Source organism: Ostrea edulis, chromosome 6 (assembly GCF_947568905.1).
Source record: "Ostrea edulis chromosome 6, xbOstEdul1.1, whole genome shotgun sequence".
NCBI lineage: Eukaryota > Metazoa > Mollusca > Bivalvia > Ostreida > Ostreidae > Ostrea > Ostrea edulis.
The window spans coordinates 24,345,129-24,358,473 of NC_079169.1; the positions used below are offsets into that span (position 1 = coordinate 24,345,129).

The 13,345-nt window shown below is 37.3% G+C and overlaps 1 pseudogene; it reads right to left on the minus strand.

Moving 5' to 3' along the window:
- Positions 1-636: 636 nt before the first annotated feature.
- Positions 637-2,340, minus strand: LOC130047223 (uncharacterized; annotated as a pseudogene).
- Positions 2,341-13,345: the final 11,005 nt, after the last annotated feature.

Consider the following 13,345-nt stretch of genomic DNA (forward strand, 5'->3'; position numbering starts at 1 on the left):
TTTCCGGAAACTGAATTAGAATGTAAACACAAGTGGTCACGACGATATCGGATCTCAATACTTACACAGAACAGCATACTGTTTACATATCTAATGACGAATTTTATACACTTTACTTGGATTTTCACTTACCGTTACCAGCTAAGTAATTCTCAGAAATAATTTTTCTTCCGTACTAATTTCTGAAGGACTATCTAGACATCACAATTTAGAACATTATCGTGTGATAAGCTTAGGTATTGTCATGTCAGATTTTGAATTTTGTTTGTTCTATTGAATGCAAGGTGAAGATAACGAACAGTGATCAATCTCATAACTCCTACAAGCAATACAAAATAGATAGTTGGGCAAACACGGACCCCTGGACACACCAGAGGTGGGATCAGGTGCCTAGGAGGAGTAAGCATCCCCTGTTGACCGGTCACACCCGCCGTGAGCCCTATATCCTGATCAGGTAAACGGAGTTATCCGCAGTCAAAATCAGTGAATGTATCATCAAACAGCAAAAATAAACGAATACCTAAAATAAAACATAACAATGTCTACATGCAGTTGTAAATATATATTTTAAAACTCAATCATTATGTACACATCATATTAAAACGATTGGAGAGCGTGTTTGCTGAGGTTTCTTTATCAATAATCACGTACAAAGCAGATTAATGACTGTTCAAGCACGTCTCTGTTGCGTTTTCTGAAACGTTTATTGATGACGCAATGCACAATGGGATTCACTACTGAGTTTACCGACCAAAGGACTACATTATACACCGCTTTACCACCGAAAGTCAGACACGTGTAGAAATATGGGTCAGTGTGACGGAGAATAACAACAGTGGAGTATGGTAAAATAAAGAGGTTGGTCACCAGAAATTTGTTCTTGAAAGCGTGAATCTTCCTTCGGGATTTGGTGACTTTTGAGTCTGCTGATGAACGAGTTTTCAATGCCTGCTTCAGTTCCTTCATTAATTTCTTGTCTGATCCAGTGGATTTCTTCTTTACAGTTGCTGTCTTAGATTTTAAAGATAAGTTTTTCCAAAACACAAAAGAGAACATGTTTGACGTTGTAGTTCTGGGCCTCATCGGAGTCCGTCGAGGGTCCTCTTCCGTACTTGTCTGGAAACCCTACTTCTGTTGTGGGGACTTTCTTTGTCTTGGATTTCAGTTTTAGAGACTTTCTACAAGTTTGTTGGTGACAGGTTGCTCAGCCTACATTGTAAGAAAAAGTATAAAACAATCAGCACCAAGTCCACCATAATGCGAGAGGAGAACAGAAAAATAACAAATTCTAACAGGAATTTTGTGTCCACCATACTGTCTGTGATCAGACATGTTTTCCCTTTTACCCTGGTAGATATATCGGCGGTTTTAGTGGGATAATTACAGTGTATGTCCCGTACAGTAATAATGTAGGCCATGACGTCACGGCCGCAAACAAGACAGAAATGATAACGAGACTTCGTGGCAGTTCCACAGATATTGGGTTTGTGTATCCTACAGATTCTAAGGAAACGATCCGTCACGATAGCAGCCGGGAGGATGGCATCTTCATATATGGGAAGCGGGGTGGACCGAAAACCCTTGGCTATCAAAGATGGAATGAAGGTGGAACCGCTGTTGATGGAAGCTGTCACAAATCTGGATACCTTTACACCCGATCTGTAAGTTAAAATTCAGAAAGCGGGATAGGAGGACAATTTCTGCCCTCAGAGAAGATATCGAATAGTGATCAATCTCAAAACTCCTATAAGTAATACAAAATAGATAGTTGTGCAAACACGGACCTCTGGACACACCAGAGGTGGGATCAGGTTCCTAGGAGGAGTAATCATCCCCTGTCGACCGGTCACACCCACCGTGAGCCCTATATCATGATCAGGTAAACGGAGTTATCCGCAGTTAAAATCAGTGTGCCAAGAACGGTCTAACAATCGGTATTGTAACGTGCGCCGAATACACAAATCTATTTATAGCGAGTTCAATTGACACACTTACAACAACACCAGTGAAAACGATTTGAAACTTTTACAAATTTTAATTCTACATAATTAATCACAAATATATAAACATACAATGATACAGAAGTACACAACACAGATCTAAAGTTCTACTCAACTTGTTTATAATGATCAGTGTCTCCGTGAATCAGTTCAGGAATCCTCGCACACACGTTTATACGGATTACAGATCAAATGCGCGATCCTAGCTAGATGATTGGGCCAGGCACTTCCACGGACCGGCGGATTACGAAGTGCTTCCATTTTACCGAGATTACTGCCATCTTCTTCTCCAGCCACAACACTACTTGCAGACGATCACGCCCTCCACCCGTCCCGTCATCCGATCACACACGAAGCTTTCCAAGTGACGTCACAGATACACAAAAACAAAACAGCTGATGCAACAGTTTAAATATATAACAAAATATCGTAACACCTCCTCCCTTAAAGAAAAGTTTGAGTGTATATGAAAACTTTTACACAATAACCAATGCACAATACCATTAATTCACATAAAATTCAACAAAATCAGATAAGAATTCATAACATATCACTCTACAGGTACTCTCGACAATGCATCTGCAATGATATTTTCTCTACCTTTGATATGCCTAATGACAATGTTATGTTCTTGCAACTCTAAACTCCACCTCATTAATCTCTGATTCTTGTTTCTCATTTTGTGTACAAAGGTAAGAGGATTATGGTCAGTAAATACAACAACTGGATGTGCAGATGAATATAAATAGACATCAAAATGTTGCAGTGCCAATAACATAGACAAACACTCTTTTTCTATGGTAGAGTAGTTTCTTTGACATTTTGAGAACTTTTTAGAAAAATAAGCAACAGGATGGCAAACAAAATTTTCATCTTCCTGTAATAACACAGCACCACATCCTACATCACTTGCATCAATTTGCATCACAAATTCTTTATCAAAATTGGGAGATGAGAGAACTGGAGAAACCATGAGAATGGCTTTTATTTGTTCAAAAGCCTGTCGGCATGTTTCATTCCATTTAAACTGACTATTCTTTTTTAAAAGACATGTCAATGGATTCGCAATGGTTGAGAAGTTTGGACAGAACTTCCTATAGTATCCAGCCATTCCCAGGAATCTCATGAGTTCTCTCTTACATTGTGGTACAGGGAAATTTGTAATCTCATCAACCTTAGCTAGGACAGGCTTCACATGGCCATTACCAACAATATGGCCCAAATACTCGACAACTGCATGACAAAATTCACTTTTAACAAGACTAACAGTCAAGTTTGCATCTGATAATTTCACAAACAAGGCCCTAATATGTGACAAATGTTCTTCAAAAGTATTGCTATGCATTATCACATCATCAATATAAGCTTCACAGTGATCTAATTTAGACAACAAATGATTGATCATCCTTTGAAAGGTTGCAGGTGCATTCTTCATCCCAAATGGCATCACCTTATATTGGTAAAAACCATCTGAAGTGACAAAACCAGAAATTTCTTTTGCTCTCTCTGTTAGGGGAACCTGCCAATACCCTTTGAGAAGGTCAAACTTACTCACATACTTTGCACATCCTATCTTATCGATGCAGTCTTCAATCCTTGGAATGGGATACGAGTCTGTTTTAGTAATTGTATTGACCCTACGAAAGTCTGTACAAAACCGAAATGAACCATCTGGTTTTGGAACAAGAAGACAAGGAGAGCTCCAAGGGCTATTACTATGCTCAATAATATCATGTTCCATCATATATGCCAGTTCTGCACGACAGTGTTCTTGTTTCAAGGGGTTCATTTTATAGGGATGTTGTTTTATGGGAGATACATCTCCAACATCTACATCATGGTATACAAGAGTCGTTTTAGTAGGAACATCTGGGAATAAATATGAAAATTCCTGTATAAGAGACATGAGCTCTTCTTTCTCTTTATCGTCCAAATGACCAAGTTTACACTCTATGTCAGACAAAATGTCCGAGTTTTTCAATCTTGGAGTAGACATATGTTGGTCTTGATTTGGTGTAGTGACCTCAGTTCCAGTTGTGGCGACTGATTCTACTTTGGGATGATTTGCGTCATTTCTGTCATGATATTGTTTTATCATGTTAATATGGCAGAGCTGTTTACTCTTGCGCCGACCAGGAGTTTTGATAAGGTAATTCAATTCATTGACCTTTTGCTCAACTTCAAATGGGCCAAAGTATTTGGCACGCAATGGCTGACCTGGAATAGGTAGCAAAACAAGGACCTTGTCTCCTGGATTAAATGTTCTGGTCTTGGTACGTTTGTCATACCACGTTTTCATTTTTTCTTGACTAGCCTTAAGGTTTTCTCTTGTTAATTCCCAGGTTTGGGATAGTCTCTCTTTGAATTTTGCGACATAGTCTAATAGATTGAGCTGACTTTCTTCACCCAACCATTTGACTTTAAGCAACTTCAATGGTCCTCGAACAGTGTGACCATAAACAAGTTCAAAAGGACTAAAACCAAGCGATTCCTGCTTTGCATTCCTTACAGCAAATAAAAGGGGATTCCCTGATCCCATTCTTTTTCATTTGACAAACAATAGGTTCACATCATATTTTTCAAAGTTTGATGAAACCTCTCCAGGGCCCCCTGTGACTCTGGATGATAAGCACTAGATGTATGATGCCTAACCCCTAACTCCTGCATGATTTGTTTAAAGACCTTTGAAGTAAAGTTGGAACCTTGATCAGACTGCACTGATTGGGGTAAACCAAAATTTGTGAAGAACTTAGTCAAGGCATTGGCAATTGTTTTTGCTTTAATATTGCGAAGAGGAATTGCTTCTGGAAAGCGTGTTGATGCACACATAATTGTGAACAGGTACTGATTACCTGTCTTGGTTTTGGGTAAAGGACCTACACAGTCTATATATAATGACCTTGGCAAACGGCTCATCAAAAGCAGGGATAGGCTTCAAAGGAGCGTGAGGGATTTTTTGATTAGGTTTCCCTACGACTTGGCACACATGGCAAGACTTACAGTAGTCCACTATATCCCTTCTCATCTTTGACCAGAAGAAGTGAGCCAATACTTTATGGTAGGTTTTCTTGACACCCAAGTGACCCGACATTGGTGTGTCATGGGCGAGACCTATGACTGTTTTACGGTATGCCCTAGGTACTACAATCTGATGGTGAATATGCCACTCATCTTCTACTAAAGCGTCTGGGGGACGCCATTTTCTCATGAGAACACCCTGATTTTTATAATAACAAACAGAGATCTTATCTGTCTCCTCAGGAGACAAAAACTGTTCATTAAGACCTTGTAATTCAACATCCGACTCTTGTTCGGATTACAACTTATCTCTAGTAATAGGAGTGTTGTCTAACATTTCCTGTAAACCAAACACGTCGTGTTCAGACTGAGACTGTTGGTTCTCAGAAGAATAACTTTCTGCTTTTAACAGATCTGACAAAAATGTCTCATTGAGACCTAAAGAAGAGTCATCTCCTATATCTAACTTCTGACTTACTGTCTGTTCAGCATGCCCAAGTTTCTCAGCCATAGCCCTTGTCAATGCACAAGAAGGAAACAATTCTTTATTCTCTTCATCCAAAATAAGACTAGGTTTTTCACAAATAATCGGGTCAGGTACAACCTTACCTCCCGCTAAATCATTTCCTAACAAAAGAGAAACCCCCTTAACTGGTAAAGTAGGTCTGACCCCTGCCACTACATGTCCAGAGACTAAATCTGACTTCAAGTGTATCTCATGAAGAGGAACTTTAACAATCTCTAACTCTACACCCTGAATCAACACATCAGAACCAGTATGTGTCTTCTCAGACAGTGGCAGCACCTCTAATAACAAAGACTGAGAAGCACTGCTTAGCATCTTCAAACCTACTACAGGCAAACTTACCTGTCACAGATGTAAGGGCACTAGGGCTAGGCTGGGTGTCAGTATTAACAGGCCTTTTCTTCTGTAATGTCCAACATTCTGACTTAATGTGACCCTTCTTTTTACAATAATTACATGTTGGAATATGCTTGAATGTTTCAGTATTCTTGAAATCATTACCTTTCATCTCTGAGTAGCCTACATGTAACTTAGAACGAGTTTCTTGTGTAGTGTCTGACCCTCCTCGAGAACCATCAGAGTTGGTCATTTTCTGTTGATTAATGGGATTTACAAAAGACACTCTATGAGTAAGTGCATAGTCATCTGCTGCAGTCGCAGCTTGTTCTAGATTTTCAACTTTCTGTTCATCTAAGTATGTTCTAATTTCAGGATGAAGGCAGTTTTTGAATTCTTCCACCAAAATAATTTGTTTCAACCTTTCAAAGTCTGAACCAACATTTTTAGAAATACACCATCTATCAAACATATTTTGCTTTTCCCTTGCAAATTCAACATGAGTTTGTTCATTTAATTTCTTGAAATCCCTAAATTTCTGTCTATAGGCTTCAGGCACAAGTTCATATGCCTTTAAGACATTTTTCTTAATTACATCATAATTTGTACTTTGATAAAGTGACAATGCTCCATAGACTTCTCTAGCTTTGCCGACAAATGCACTCTGTAATAAAAGTGGCCACAATTCTTTTGGTCATTTTAAATTCTCTGCAATTTTCTCAAAATGTATGAAATACTTGTCCACATCTTTCTCTTGAAAATTAGGAACCAGTCTTATGTTCTTTGTCACATCAAAGTCAGATTTTGATCTAGCCCTAACTTCAGCCTCTACATCATATTTCAACTTTTGAGTCTCAAATTGCAATTGTTTAAGTTGTAACTCATGTTCTCGATCATGCGCATTTTTCTCTCTTTCAAATTCACGTCTTTCTCTCTCCTGTTCAATTTCTAGTTTCTTTAATTCTAATTCATACTCAAAATTTCTTTTTTCTATTTCAACATGTTGAAAATCTACAACCAATGACATTGCTCTTTCATCCAAAATTTCCTGTTCAACCAAATATTGTACAACAGCATTTCTGATTTCTAATTTCCGTGCACTACGTTTCACATTTTACCCAAACTTTGTCACAAACTCAAACAGTTCATCTTTTTTCAAGGTTTCAAGTACCCGCGCTTGCGGCGTTTCCAGAAAAGTATCCAAGTTAAAAACCATCTTAACTGGTGTGTCCAGAATTAAATCAACTTCCCAATCATATGATTTCTTGTGATCAAAATATACGAGATATCGCTATTGAAAATTACCTACAAAGTGCTAAAAGTTCGATTATCCCGGACGAGCCCCCAATTTGCAACGTGCGCCGAATACACAAATCTATTTATAGCGAGTTCAATTGACACACTTACAACAACACCAGTGAAAACGATTTGAAACTTTTACAAATTTTAATTCTACATAATTAGTCACAAATATATAAACATACAATGATACAGAAGTACACAACACAGATCTAAAGTTCTACTCAACTTGTTTATAATGATCAGCGTCTCCGTGAATCAGTTCAGGAATCCTCGCACACACGTTTATACGGATTACAGATCAGATGCGCGATCCTAGCTAGATGATCGGGCCAGGCACTTCCACGGACCGGCGGATTACGAAGTGCTTCCATTTTACCGAGATTACTGCCATCTTCTTCTCCAGCCACAACACTACTCCTTGCAGACGATCACGCCCTCCACCCGTCCCGTCATCCGATCACACACGAAGCTTTCCAAGTGACGTCACAGATACACAAAAACAAAACAGCTGATGCAACAGTTTAAATATATAACAAAATATCGTAACAGTATGAAACACGTCAGACAGAATTTGACCCAATGATAGGTTGTATTGACGAACTAGATCGATATAACGACCATAGAATTTGCGAAATGCTGAATTCAATCGAGACTGTTGAAATCCCTGTACCATCAACTTGTTTGTCAGTAACTTGCCTCGATTTAAAAACTGACTATACGCAGAGCAAGCTCTTACGTATCGAATCAGTTGAGAGATATAAACATCATATGCAGGTGATAATGGAATATTGCTACATATATATGGGAAGTTGATGATGGAGAAACTGAAATCATCCCGTTTGTCATACAGTTGAGTTGTCAGTTTACCGTTAGTCTACTTTCAATAAAATATGTAAGTATAAAGCAGAAGTTTACGTCTCTCTGGTGTCTTTTATTTCCAGCTCACAGAGATATATCGAATCGACATATAAATGAAAGTTATTATTGTTGAACGAACTACATTCAAAATCTACGAAAGCCCAGAAGGCTCATTCGAGATTCGAAATTCAAAATACGAGGTTCGAATTTCGAAATTCAAAATCCAAATTAACCAATGAAAATGCAAGGTGAAGATAACGAACAGTGATCAATCTCATAACTCCTATAAGCAATACAAAATAGATAATTGGGCAAACACGGACCCCTGGACACACCAGAGGTGGGACCAGGTGCCCAGGAGGAGTAAGCATCCCCTGTTGACCGGTCACACCCGCCGTGAGCCCTATATCATGATCAGGTAAACGGAGTTATCCGCAGTCAAAATCAGTGTGCCAAGAACGGCTTTACAATCGGTATGAAACACGTCAGACAGCATTTGACCCAATGCGAGGTTGTACTGACGAAGTAGATCGTTATAACGACCATAGAATTTGCGAAATGCTGAATTCAATCGAGACTGTTGAAATCCCTGTACCATCAACTTGTTTGTCAGTAGCTTACCTCGATTTAAAAATTGACTATACGCATAACAAGCTCTTGCATATCGAATCAGTTGAGAGATATAAACACCATATGGAGGTGATAATGGAATATTGCTACATAAATATGGGAAGTTGACGATGAAGAAGCTGAAATCATCCCGTTTGTCATACAGTTGAGTTGTCAGTTTGCCGTTAATGTCTACTTTCAATACAATATCTAAGTATGAAGCAGAAGTGGACGACTCTGTGGTGTCCTTTATTTCGAGTTCACAGGGATATATCAAATCGATATGAATGAAAGCTATCATTGTTAATAGACAAAACGTCATCGATATATCTAAAAGTCTAATTCAAGGCCACAGCGAGAGATTTTTTCTTCTCACGCAGAAGTTTTTGAATAAATTCTGCTTCATATGAATATAAAAACAGGTCAGCTATCAAAGGAGCACAATTCATGCCCATTGGAATTCCAACAGACTGTTGGAAGACCTGATCACCAAAGACCACGAAGATATTGTCAATGAGAAACTCTAGCATATTTTTTATTTCAACTTCAGAGTACTTGTACGTGGAATCAGAGTGGTGTTTAACAAAGTAAGTTTTTGAATGACTGATCACTAGATATGAATATTTCCGTTTTCCGTGTTTGTTGAAGAAGCAACTGTCTATGATGTCAAAAAGTCTAGTCTTTAATTTATCGTGAGGAATGGTCGTGTATAGTGTTGAAAAGTCATAGGTTTTAATGTTATTGATTTGGGAAAAATTCTGCGATTTCAAGTTTACTAAAAGTTCTTTAGAATTTTTTAGAATCCACATTTGATTAACACCACTTCTGGCATATGTAGTCGCACAGTAAGTTTGAAGTTTCTCCTTCACAGCTGTTAACATTTTCGTGAGGAGCAAAAATAGGGGCTTGGTAGAGCACTTACTGGATCCAGCAATGTATCTATGTTTGTAAGGGTTTTTATGTAGTTTAGGAATCCAGTACAAGTGCGGTAACTCATATTCATTCGACCCATTGACTGGAATATTAAATGTGTCTAAAACTGAAGCATGGTTTTGAAGATTTTCATCTTTTGAAAGGGCAGTTGGAGTTTAAGTATGATTACCAAAAGTGGAATTAATGCCAAGTTCGTTTAAAATACAGTTGTAATAATAAGCCTTACAAACAAAGACAATGTTGTTACTAGCTTTGTCAGCTGGAACCAAAACATATTCCTCATATAACCTATCTAATTCTTTTATCACTTCTGGTTTACTAACCACAGAAGGATATATGGTACGTACTTTTGTTTTCATGTATCTAATGCGGGATTTTAATATCCCTCTTATGCTTTTAACCCATTCTGACAATGTATCAAGTTCTTCTTTTTCATATTTAGCCCATCGTCTGGCATAATCTTCGACAAAACTCATAATAGAGATGAAGTTCTGTCGCCAATTAAAAGACCGAGGTTCTCTGTATTTAGGACCTTTAAGAATAAGTGATTTGAGGTCCTCATTTTCAACTATTTCAACATCACCAGTAATGACATGTCCAGCTGGACTATAGTTGAAAGAAGATGAAGAACAAGAACATGTTGGTGGATTACGTATAAGATGGTCTATATCTAAGCACTGCAAAGGTTGTTTATAATTAAAAAGTTTGGATGCAATAGTAGAAGTATATTTATAGGAAATACAGGGTGTAGACTGAAACTTGAAATAATTTGGAATACACGACTGAACCCTTTTATGACGAAGAATGTTGCTTATGTTGACGGCATCTATTGCTTTGTTTGTAAATTTGAGTTTAAGGAACTGGCGGCATGATTTGGAAGGAATATCATCCATGGTCCGTGCTGGTTTATAGAGCCTGTGGTAGGCAACATCCATAATCATAGAGTTCAGTCTATATTCAGGTGTTGAAAAATCCAAGTATAGACTAGCCATAACTTCTTCAAATAACGTGTGTAAAACTCTCAATGGAATAGAGTAAAGTTTTGTACGAATATGATGTGGACCTAATTGTCTGTTGACGTAAGGCAAAAGTGAATCAAACGTGACATCATCGTGTAGGTCACAATAGATTAAAAGTTAGAGGATACATGAATATAAACTTAGAATATGACAGAAAGTTTATTCTTCTAATATGTTTACCAAACAAAGAAACATTTATTTTAAGACTTTAAATCAAGCTTCTTATAAATAAACTTAACTAAAACATAAAGAATATATATATAAATAGAAACAACATAGATCGGAGAGAAATATTATTTATGGTTCCAATTTCCTCCATTGTTTACACACAGACGCCTATAAAGGATGGAACGGGTGGGGAAAATATTTGCATAGGCACCTGAAGTATCGACACTGCTACCAACACCCTCCCCCTTCTCTGATTTTTTTTAGCAGCGATAATTTCTCCAAAATGTGTGGATTTCTTGTCTATCCCATCCCTATTTCGATTTATATTTAACCGTAACACGCTTTTTGTGAGCTTAGAGAACGTTCTACTGGTATAAGAGAACTACTCTGTTTTGAATTTCCAACAAATCAAATAATTATCGATATAGTAATCGCTGGATTTATTCTAATATTTTTACCGAACAAATAAAAAACAAATAAAAAAAACCAAAACAACCCCCCCCCAAAAAAACCCCAAAAAAACCCCACACCAAGCAACCAAACAAACAAACAAAAAACAAAACAAAAAACCAACCCCCCCCCCACTTATTTGTCATTATAATTTTTAAGCACCACCTTTGTGGGACGATTTGGCCAAAAATAACTAATCAATAAATATTTTTTTCCTTATTTCTTGAAGCACCATCGGGATGTTCTTTACAATGTGTATAAATTTCATGGCCACTTTTTTAAGTATACAAGGGAGGTAATAAGCTTTGAATTACCCCCCTTTTAAAAAATTTGAATTTTCCAAAATCATTCCGATTTTCAAGAAAAAAATAATAATTCGATGGCATTTTTATGTATATCTTTTACAATAATCTTATATTTCCTAGCATTTTTTTTCTGTATTTATCTATAGAACTTTTTTCAAATTAAATAGACAACAAGTTTTTACACCTTAACATGACGCTTTCTGTTACAATTTAATGGAAACAAACAGCTCAGATTCAGATTTTTTTTATTTCTTTGAGCCAACTGACTCATCAGAGTAACAATTAAGTACAATGACAATGAAAATGTTACCTTGGATTGATAGAAATATTTTGACATTATAAATCATGTCATTGTATGCAAATAGGCCTGTAGAGAGTCAGGTTCATAGAAAGCGGAAAGGGGGTGGGGGTGGAACCAGGTCGAATAATGACGAATGCACCTCAAATAGTACACATTGAATTATCTAAAAATAGAATTGAAGGTTATTTGAAGAATATTAACTGATTAAGTGACACCTGTGACAATGGATTCTGATTTTAGATTGATCTATCGGTTTACCCGCATATCATTTTTTTTCTGCCTGAATGATCATATTCATAAAATTGATTTTCAATGAAAATAACTACATATATATTTGAGTTAGCAATGACACAGGTGCATTGGTTTAGGACCCTCCCCCTACCCACCCACCCGAATAACCTACACGAGTTTATTTTTGTTGGAAATCTCTCTAATGCATGTCACAATGTCTTGCATACTCCTAAAGTCCAAAATAACTCAAAATAAGTCTTTTTAATGAATACCCTTATTATCCAGTATTTATAAAAAGGGCTTATTTTAGACTTATGGGGCATGAAAGACATTGCTGATATACATTAAAGGGATGTTCAACAAACATGCTTATAACTGAACTCATGTAGCTTATTCGGGGGGTGGGTGGGGTGCTGAACTCAAGCATTGCCGGTATATTGATTATCGTGTGTTTAACCAGACCAGTAACCGGCCAGCAATTTCAAAAAAGGGTATGTGTGAATAGTAACTGGGAGCAAACCATCCATTTTAGTGTTTGACCAAATGTCCACAGGAACCTGAAGTATCGACACTACTACCCCCCCCCCCCCCTCCATTCTGATTTTTTGTTTGTTTGTTGTTGTTGCGATACTATCTCCGAGATGTGTGGATTCCTTGTCTATCCCATCCCAATTTCTATAATCGTTTTACGCTTTTTGTAAGCTTTAGAGATTGACCTTCTACTGGTATGATAAATGTATATACTATTATACCGTTAGAAGGCCAATTTCTAAAGCTTACAAAAAGCGTGAAACGATTATAGAAATCGAAATAGGGATGGGAATTGACAAGGGATCCACATATTTTGGAAGAATTATCGTCGGGGGAAAAATCAGAAAAGGGAATGGGTGGGTGTTGAGTATCGATACTTCAGGTGCCGGTGCAAATTTCTTCCCCACCCGTTCATCTTTTATAGGCGCCTGCAGGAAATTCGAACCATGAATAAATATTTCTCTCCGATCTATGTTGTCTCTTTTTATATTTTTTTATGTTTCGGGAAGCTTATCTACGTGCGTCATTACCACAGAACACTAATTCATCCACGTTTTAAAATAACATAGCTTACTGGTATTTCATTGATTCATAATGTGAACATATGTAGTATACTTGCATGCTGTATTCAGTAAGATGATTTTGAACAGGGTAATGTGATACTGCAAGTACATGTCTTTGCTTTATACACATTTCCTTTACTTTACACTTGTAAGCTGTCTTGTTTACTGGGAGTACAAGATCAACAGTCTGGTATA